This window comes from Zalophus californianus, chromosome 9 (assembly GCF_009762305.2).
Source record: "Zalophus californianus isolate mZalCal1 chromosome 9, mZalCal1.pri.v2, whole genome shotgun sequence".
NCBI classification, from domain to species: Eukaryota; Metazoa; Chordata; class Mammalia; order Carnivora; family Otariidae; genus Zalophus; species Zalophus californianus.
The window spans coordinates 110,498,805-110,509,060 of record NC_045603.1 but is presented as its reverse complement, the minus strand read 5'-3'; the positions used below and the strand labels follow the sequence as shown (position 1 = coordinate 110,509,060).

At 38.7% G+C, this 10,256-nt stretch overlaps 1 protein-coding gene across 15 annotated transcripts in view; it reads left to right on the top strand.

Annotated features, from left to right (window-relative positions):
• The first annotated feature begins 6,439 nt into the window (after positions 1-6,439).
• CCDC7 (coiled-coil domain containing 7) overlaps positions 6,440-10,256 on the top strand; it is a 481,360-nt gene continuing 477,543 nt past the window's right edge. For all 15 annotated transcript variants that reach the window (XM_035729112.1, XM_035729118.1, XM_035729115.1 and 12 more), the window contains exon 1: positions 6,440-6,682. The gene's annotated coding sequence lies outside the window, so the exon portion shown is untranslated. The remainder of the gene's footprint in view (positions 6,683-10,256) is intronic.

Genomic DNA, 10,256 nt, shown 5'->3' with positions numbered 1-10,256 from the left:
TGGGGCTTGGGGAGCCAGCAACTCTGGTTGCTGTTATTGCTGTGATGAATAAGTGGTCCTTTGTCTCTAGCCCAGGAGTCTCAAATGTTATGCCAGTGTCTATGATATTGTGGCAGGATAACTTGTTTTCCAGCAAATAAGGAAAATTGTAGACCTTTCATAGTTCTTGACAGTAAAAAGACTGAATACTGACAAGACCTGGCTTTCTGGAATAGGAAAGACCAGAGCTTCCCCATTTAATTTGGTTTGAGGGACATCCTTGGGATTTAGTAGCAGCCATATTATTCAATTATTCAATCAAGCAATAAATAAGTATCCACTTCGTTCCTTATTGCTGAGGAGGGAGATGGTTGGGAGGGAGATGGTTGCAGGCTGTATACTGGGAAGTAGGGTCAAAGGTAGCTGCTTGAATGATAGATAACTTAGTTGTTCTCACTTCTTGGGGTGGGGGCTGGAGGGACAATTTGATGGTTAGCCTTATACCTGCCCTGTTGGAACAATTGGTACTAAGATCCATCCCAGGTTAGAGGAAGGTTCTGATCCTTTTTAGACAACACTTACAGAGACACACATATACACCAAATGCAAAAGGAGGGAAATTTGTGACCCCTATGGGGAGAACTCATGCAAATCTTTAGAACTTTGGATTGTTAGCTTAAGAGATGAGGGGGAGGGACATGTAATGTTTGTTGAAGAGGAATGACATAGTTTGGCCCTCTGCTCCTGAATTCTATCAAGCTGATCTTAGATGATTTCAAAGATGACAGTACAAAGTCTTTGAGTTATTTGAGATGTTTTTTTCTGGCCATAAGGGCACTCTGGCCCTCATACTGAAAGTTCCTTGAAACAGAGAAAATCCCATGGGAAATCATTAAGCATATACTGTATAGTATTCCAGCTCTTACTGCCCCGCCTTGGGTCTGTCCTCTCCCACATACTGGCCCACATGGGCAGAAAGAAGGGGACATAGTGGGTCTTTATAAAAAACCCCTTTGGGTCTCTTGTTTCTGACTGATTCTTCTAGATGAAAAATTTGGGTGAGAGTGGAGGACAATTTGAAAGAAGTTATAGTTACAGGAATGGAACACATTAATTTTGTGGCAATAGAAGGATAGGAAAGATAACCTAAGCACCTGGGGATGCAACATCTTAAACAGCGGGAGGTACTGGGAAATGAAAGAATATTAATATTCTTTTGTCTTTTAGCATAGCTCCAGGACCCTTCCTCACAAGGACAGTATCTTGGTCCAGCGCTCCCAAACTCCTGCAAGTTCCTTGAATTTAACTGACTTTTTTTTTCTTTTAAGATTTTATTTATTTGTCAGAGAGAGAGAGCACAAGCAGGGGGAGCAGCAGGCAGAGGGAGAAACAGGCTCCCCACTGAGCATGGAGCCTGATGCAGGACTCCATCCCAGGACCCCGGGATCATGACCTGAGCTGAAGGCAGACGCCCAGTCGACTGAGCCACTCAGGCGTCCTGAATTTAACTGACTTCTGAATTGCTATCTGCCAGATGGCTTTGACTACAATTTGATTGCTATTCTCTTAATCTTACTTCTCAGTATTGGAAATAGCAGCAAATGGCCCCGGTTTCTTCACCTCCTATGCAAAACCTTATGAAAATTTTTGTTGTCATTCTCACACACATTTCCGTACCTATTATTCAGGCATTTCATGGGATGGACAAATCCCATCGAACTGTTATTATAAACAAACAAAGAATAGATTGGACTGACTGCCATTACGCAGTCTCTCCAAAAAACATAGGTTCTCAATGATTTGAACAGAAGAAAGAACCCAAAGGTGTGTCAGCGGCTAGGAGGCCATGTTGGAGCCACTGTCAACTGTGTACTATGAGAGCTATGGGTGCCACTTCGGGGAGGGAGGGCGTTGCTCAGCGGTTGTAAATAAGACTTTATTCCCAGGGGCAGCAGGAACTCCTCTGGGACTATGCTTTTTGTTTGAAGTTCTCCAACTTTATTCTTTTTCAAAGTTGTTTTGGTTATTGCAGGTTCTTTTCATTTCCATAGGTGTTTTAGCATCAGGTTACCAATTTCTTCAAAGAGGCCTGCTGGTATTTTGATTGGGATTGTTTTGAATTGATACATTAAGTAGGGGAGAGGTGACATCTTAACATTATTAAATCTTCTAATTCATGAGCATGGTATTGCTGCATTTACTTAGACCTTTATTTTCTCTCAGCAATTTTTTATAGTTATCAGTGTAGAAGTTTTGCACATTTTTCAGCATTATGCATAAATACTTCATATTTTTAATGCCATGGTAAGTGGTATTTATGGTATTTTACTTCCTCATTGTTCATCAAGAGCATACAGAAACACAGTTGATTTTTGTATTTTGATCTTGTATCCTGCAACCAAGTTAAACTTACTAATTTTTGAAGATTTCATCAGATTTTCTACATAGATCATTTTGTTTCTTTATTAAAAAATTCATTTTTCTTCTTTTCCAGTTTGAATTTTCTATTTCTTTTCCTTGACTTTTGCACTGGTTAGGACTTCCAGTAAGTACATTGTTGAAAAACAATGAGAGCAGACAGCCTTACCTTGTTCTTTATCATAGAGGGGAAGCAATCAATCTTTACCATTAGGTATGATGTTAGCTGTAGGTTTCTCACTGATGCATTTTATCAGGTTAAGAAAGTTTCTATTTCAAGTTTCAGATTTAAAAAAATCTGGAATGGATGTTGGATTTTGTCAATTACTTCTTCAGCCCCTCTTTAGATAATCATATGTGTGTGTGCATACATGTTTGTGTTTTAGCCTGTAAATATGATGATTTCATTGATTATGTTAATGCAATCTTGCATCCCTGGGATAAACCCCACTTGGTCATGACTACTATTTTTTTTTACATATATATTGTTTGGTTCAATTTGCTAAAATTTCATGAAAAATTATTGCATATATATTCAGGTGGGATATTGACCCATAGTTTTCTTTTCTTTAATGTCTTTGGTATTGGTGTTAGGGTGATGCTGCCTCTCAGAATGAGTTGGGAAGTATCCCTGGATCCTTTGCAATTTTCTGCATGCATTTGTATAAAATTTGTATTGTTTCTTCTTTAATGTTTTATTACTCACTAATGATGCTATCTGGACCTGGAGTTCTCTTGATGGAAAATTTTCTTGATTTTTTAAATACAAATTTAATTTCTTTAGATATAATGGTATTCAGGATATCTTTTTCTTGTTGAATAAGCTTTGATAATTTTTGTCTTTTAGGGAATTTATCCATTTTATCTAAGTTGTTGAATTTATGGGCATAAAATTGTTCAAAACCTCCTTTATTATCCCATTAACATCTGTAGAATTTGTAGTGCCTGATACTGGTAATTTGGGTCTTCTCTCTCTCTCTCTCTTCTTTTCCTGATTACTCTGGGTAGATATTAATCTTTTTTTTTTTTTTTTTTTTGGATTTTGTGACACAGCCAGATATTGGGTTTATTGGTTTCTGCTAATTTGTTTTTTAAATTGACTTCTCTTCTTAATCATTTCCTTTCTTCTGCTCCCTTTGTGTTTCATTTGCTCTTTTTTTTTTGTTTCTTCCTTTTCTAGTTGAAGTAATTGATTTGAGAACTTTCTTCTTATTATAGGTGTGTAGTATAGTGATATATACATTTTCCTCTACATGCTACTTTAGCAGCATCCCACACATTTTGATATGCTTTGTTTTTATTTTTATTCTGTTCAATATACTTTTAAATTTCCCTTTTGATTACTTCTTTGACACATGAATTACTAATTGGTTGATAATGTTGTTAGTATTGAAAGCATTATTCAAGTTTCTATATCCTGATTTTCTGTCTACTTATTTGATCAGTTATGGAGTGAGACATTGTTGCAGGATTGCAGGGTTCTTGTCTCATGCAGTCAAAGAAGTCAAAGAATGAATCTCGCAGACACAAAAGGGTGAAGTGAAGTGAAAGTTTATTAAGTGAAGGTGAAAACAGAAAGGAAAGAAAAAACTCTCTGGAGTGAGAGGGGTCCCGAATGGGTTACCACTGAGGGATTTTAGGGCGGGTCTTTTATTGAAAACTTGACCAGTAAACTAATCGCCTTGAGATTCTTGTGCCATCTTGGTTTGAGCAAGAACTATTGATAACATCCTTAATGACTTACTTCTTTGAGGTCTGGTCATTTTCTGTGATTACAATGTAGCTGCCAAAGAAAAATCCAGGACGTAACATCTCTCTAACATCCAGGACCAGGTGGTCTGGTCTGTTCCCTTATCTCTTGTTCACTCTGCCTTAGTGCTTCTGCCTGCCAGGAATAGTTTCAGAGCCTAGTCAGGGACAACCCCCCCCCCCCCCCCCACCCCCCCCCCCCCGCCATCTCTCCCTGCCTATACCTTAACCCTTTCCTTACTCAACATGATGAAATCTCTGACTTTAATGGTGGGTTTGTCTATTTCTCCTTGAAGTCCCACCAGTTTTTGTTTTAGGTATTTTGTTCCTCTCTTGTTAGATCTATAAATGTTTAGGATTGTTGTATCTTCTTAATGAATGGCTTATCATTATGAAATAACCCACTTTATCCCTGGTAATAGTCTTTACTCAAAAATCTAGTTTTTTGGTAATTAATATAAAAACTACAGCTTTCTTTTGACTAGTGTTAGCCTGGTAGCTCTTTTTTCACCTATTGGGAGACCATTTTCCATGGATCTCTTACATTTTTGCACTTTAAAAAAAAAGATTTTATTTATTTGAGACAGAGAGAATGAGAGAGAGAGAGAGAGAGCATGGGGGGGAGGGTCAGAGGGAGAAGCAGACCCCCCGCTGAGCAGGGAGTCCAATGCGGGACTTAATCCAGGGACTCCAGGATCATGACCTGAGCCAAAGGCTGTCGCTCAACCAACTGAGCCACCCAGCCACCCCACATTTTTGCACTTTTGAAAAAAAGTTACAACATTCACTTAACAAGCATTTATTATTATGTGCTGATACCTAGGAAATGATAAAACACAAATGTTTTCTGTCTTTTAAACATGTATATCTCAAGATATATAAAGTTTGTTACATATAAGCATATTGGATTCATGTATATGAATAAATGTGTCACATACTTTCTCTATAACTGAAAACTAGAAAATGCGGGAGTCAAGGGGAAATTTCACTTTTTGTCAGAATTTAAATTGTCCCAGATCCTTGCAATGACCACAGTATCAATTGAACATAAATTGAAATATTTTTAAGATTAACAAATAAGTCTCCTTTGCCTTTTGGATTGTTGCATTTACCTTGGGGTCTGAGGGTGGCAAGTGAGTCTGTGCACAAGCCCTTTAAGAGTGGATTTTCTGTTCTATATTTATAGTGGTTCTCCTGGAAGTAAACTTTGGTTTTCACAGCCACAGGTCCCAAGAGTTGGGGTGCCTGGTGTGGGGCACAAATCCCTCCCTCCTCAGGGACAATCTCTATATTATGAGATCTCTCCTAACTGTGGGTCTGCTGGGCCTGGGGTGGGGATTCTTGCAAGACCTGGTCTCTACCTCTTCTATCTGTCTCAATGTGGCCCTTTCCTCCTATGTTGTGGACACGCTGTTCAGCTAGCTTTCAAAGTCCCTTGCAGAGGGAAATTTTCCATATGTAGCTGTAGATTTCTTGTGTTTGGGGGAACAGGTGAGTTCAGGATCCTTCTATGCCTCGATCTTGAGCCCTCTTCCATTTTTGCACTTCTTGTTTCAGCTTTTATTCTGGACTATTTATTTGAATATTCATAGAGTAAACCAAACACAGCCATTATAAAAAAATTAAATTATATCAAGTTAGTATTTTTAAATATTAAAACACTTTACTTCGGGCAATAAAACTTTATTTGGAGAGTGTTTTAAATCAATAACCTTCATTTTTTTTAAGAGAAAAAAGTTACTTTAAGTCAAACTATCAAAAAGCTCTACGTTAGAAAATTGGCTATGAAAGCAGTGCAGAGAAACTGATGGCAAGACACTGCTTATGTGGCACGATTCAACTTTTTAGTCCGTTTTATTTTTAAAACCGCGAAGCCACAGCACAATTCCGTGGGTGCTTAGAGTCTGGTAAAGGACTCTACAAATCCTCGGACTGAAAATAACTTTAGATAGCGGCAGATGAGCGGCTGGAGGCTCGGGTTTTGCAGGTGAAGCCCAAGTTCTCAAAGCACCGAATAGGCCCCTGTTTTATTTCTTTACGCCAAATGTCTAAAAGAATCTCACTTGTGCAGCGTCCCGGAGGGAAGCCTGGGGAGCGAGAAGAGTGCGCGGTCTGAACCTGACTACTTTTTAGGGTTCCACCATTGCCGAAATTCTTCTCGCCTTCCACTCGGCGAAAAGACTCAGCTCAAGCTCTGGCTCCTCGCGCTGCGCGGGTCTCGCCGGCGGGGGCGCGCGCGGCTGGGGGTCGCGCGCGGCGGGGGCGCGCGGCGGGGGGGCACCGGTGACGCGGCGTCAACCGCCTGCCCTGCCGCTGTGCGCCTCGCCCCGGTGGTTACTGCCGCCTCAGGGCGCAGAGGCCCGGCCTTTCGGCCCAAATGTCAGTTTGTAAAATAGCAGGGCTGGAGTCTGCAGGGTTTGCAAGCTCCCGCCTTGTAGGAAGTCCGGGAGGCTGGGAATTTCCAACTGTTTCACCTTAGAGCCCTCTTCGCCCAGGCAAAACCACTCAGGAGCCTGGCTTCCCACAGCCTCGGCAGGTACACGGGCTGCTAGGAGCGGAGGCGTGCGCGGTACTTTCCTCATCCCATCAGATTGTGAGAGTTTGCTTTTCCTCTCTCAGTGGCAGCTGTGCCTCTGTGGATGAGAACTCTAAGGCAAATCAGAGCTTTCCTACCCTGCGCCCCCCACCCCCATTTCATTGTGTACTGTATCATGAGAGGGTTTGAAGTGACCCCTGGAAAGGAGGACCGGAAAACGTTTGTCTCCGTGGTAGCAGGTGGCTGATGAACTTGGGCAAATCTGTGGTGATATAACGTACACCTCCTAGCATGGTTAGGAGGGTTAAATGAAGAGACCATGTAAAATCCTTAAACATTTTCTTGTAAATACAAGCGTTTACTCCATGTAACCTTTATTTGTATGCGCATGTGAACTTCATTGATGAGGTGGTTTTGTGGCACCTGGTGAGTGTCCCGGCTTTTCCTTAATTGGTTTCTTGACGTGGCCGGCATCCCAGACTTCCTGTTACCACAGGTAAATGTAACCTGTGCCTACCTTAAGTGCACGGGAGCATTTGGGCGTTAAAACCCATTTCCCTCGTTTACTCCAGGATATCATCCCATCAATTTCCTTCTACACCGGGAAATACATTGCGCTTTCTATTGGGTCATTTACATCAGCATATGTATTAGTTTCCTAGGGCTGCCTAAAAAAAGTACCGCAAACAACAGAAATTTATTCTCTGACTTCTGGAGGCTGAAGGCTGAAGGCTGAAGGCTGAAAAGTGTTGGCAGTGTTGGTTCCTACTGGAGGCTCTGAGGGAGAATTTGTTCCATGTTTTTCTTTCCTAGCTTCTGGAGGCTGCTGCCAATCGCAGGTGTCCCTTAGTTTGTAGAGTCATTGGGCCAGTCTCTGCCTTCACGTGGTGTTCTCTCCTGTGTGTATCTATTTTTTTCTTCCAATACACCACTCAGGGGTTGGGGACCGCCCTAGTCCAGTTTGAATTCATCTTAACTTGATTACATCTACAACGACCTTATTCCCAAATAAGGTCACATTCACAGGTTCTGGGGTTAGGACTGGAGCATATTTTTGGGGAGAGGACATAATTAAACCTATGACAGTATACAAACATGTTACTTTCCTCGTCAAAAAAAATCTTCCTCTTGCCCATATTTTACTCCCTTTTGTAGCACAATTTCTCAGGTGCTTAACATGCATATTCACTGTCTCCACTTCCTCTTGGACAATTCTCTTTTGAACTTAGGTCAATCGGGCATTCACCTCCATCACTCTTGAAATTGTTGCTGTACTTTAGGTCACAAGTGACCTACCTCCATGTTGTAAAATCCGTTGGTTCTTAGTCTTCCTCTTACCTGACCAGCATTTGACGGAGATCATCACTCAGGCATAAGTTTTTCTCACTGTATTTTCAGTATATCCCCTCTTGGTTTTACCTTCTGACTCATTGGTCACTCATTCTTAAGTCTTGTTTGCTGGTCCTTCTCTCTCAGACCTGACACTTTTGATGGAATGCCTTTGGCAATATAATTTCTTTGAAATTCTTTTGATGCTTTTTAGTTTTGTAAACTGAATTTTGGTTTCTGTATCACTTACTACATTAACTTTACTTAAAACATCATGCCGCAGTTAATATGAGAAAAATATTAAAAAAGGGAATATTTCCCAAGAGGGGACTTTGGCTTATGTTCTATAATGTATATATTTATTATTATTATCAACAGTTTCCAAAAGAGCATTGCATTCTTCCTTCAAAATAAATTTTTAGTGACATGGCATCAAATAATGTTTCCCAATACTTATTTGATTATGATTTAAAAATTATGTTTGGCGGCCGTGTTTTTAATTAACTGCGGTGTTTCTAAAACTATTGTTTACTTGTATTGTTTACTTGTTTACTTGCTGTTGTATAGTTTGTGAATGAAATAAAAATTTTCAGTGTTGTCATAAGATATTTTTGCTCTATCATTCATGACCAAGTTAAAAAAATGTCTTGACAAGTTGTGCAAAATGTCAGAGAATTTTCGTTTTTGAGGATTTTCTGTTTGCTTTGTTTTTCTCATATGTATTTGAGGCATTGTATCCCAGTTATATATACATACAAACATACATACATATATGTTTGTATGTATATATAATATATTTTTTAATTTATTTTTTTGGTAAGCTCTTAAAAATGTGTATGATTCTTCTCCAGCTGTGTCATCTATTGGTTAAAATCCTAATACATGTTCACATATAGAAATATTTGGATTTTGGAAATCCACAATTATATCAGTAATTGTTATGTGCCTTCTGTGTTTTACATTAGGGATTGTGTCCAAAATCAGTGAGAAATAGTTTTTAAAAACCTTATTCAAACTGATTTTATTCATAATGTATCCTATAATATTTATTATTTGGTTTTGTATTTTACTTCCTAAATAGTCTATTATTTGGTGTTAATATTTGTATTTTGCAGCAATGTGCTAACAGGATGCCACTGACTTTTGCCATGGTTTCTGCTAAATAAAAAAAATACCTATTATCAGGCTCTTAAAATTTATTAGATGACCCTCTCTATACTAGGTACTACTCTAAAAATTTAATCATGTTTTTTTTTTTGTTATCAACAAATGCAGGCCTATATATTCCCATTTTTCATAGGATTGTTAATTTTTTAAATTCTTTAAAATCTGATATTAACTCTTAATACTGATGATATTATGCATTTCATTTTATTCATGTTCAAGAATGTGTGATAAATGCTGCTAATCTTTGCGTCATTTTTATTCTTCAGCTAAACTCTGCATCCAGACAGTTTTCAATTTAGACAAGATATAGAATCCTTTGAGGAGAGATGTTATTAAAACCTGGTGGAAATTCAATCCTTCCTCCTTTTTAGGTTATTTACTCTTTCTGAAATCTTTCAGATTTTTCTCTTTGAGGTTCTTACATTTCATTCTGTGTTTGTGTTTTGTTGTTTATCTGTTTACTTTTTCGCATTTTGTGAACACTTTTGATCTATGGTTCCACTATTCTTAAATCTGAAAAATTTATCTTTATTATTTCTTCAAATATTTCTCTCCTGTCCATATTTTCTTTCTCACTGGATCTTCTTTCTATTGTGTGGTTTTTGACATTTATATAATTCTACATATCTCTTATTTTTCGTTTCTATTTCTTTATCCTTTTCTGCTGCTTTCTGGCAGAACACCTCAATCTGATCCTCTGTTTTCCTAATTTATTCTTCAGCAGTATTATTCTGTGATCAGTTATGTTGTTTATTACATTTTTCATTTGTAATATTTCTACTCAAGTCTTTAAAAAAATACCCTGTGTACCTGTTTTCTATTGCTAATATTCTGTGTGTGTGTGTGGGGGGGGGGTGTTTGTGTATTTTTGGTTTCTTTTTAAGTTTGTTTGTATGTATGTATGTATGTATGTATGTATGTATGTATGTATGTATTTAAGTAATCTCTACACCCAGCGTGGGGCTGGAACTTACAACCCTGAGATCAAGAGCCACATGCTCTTCTGACTAAACCACCCAGGTGCCCTTGGACTTTTTTTCCCTCCAGTTTGTTGTTTTTCTTTTGCAAAACTTGTATT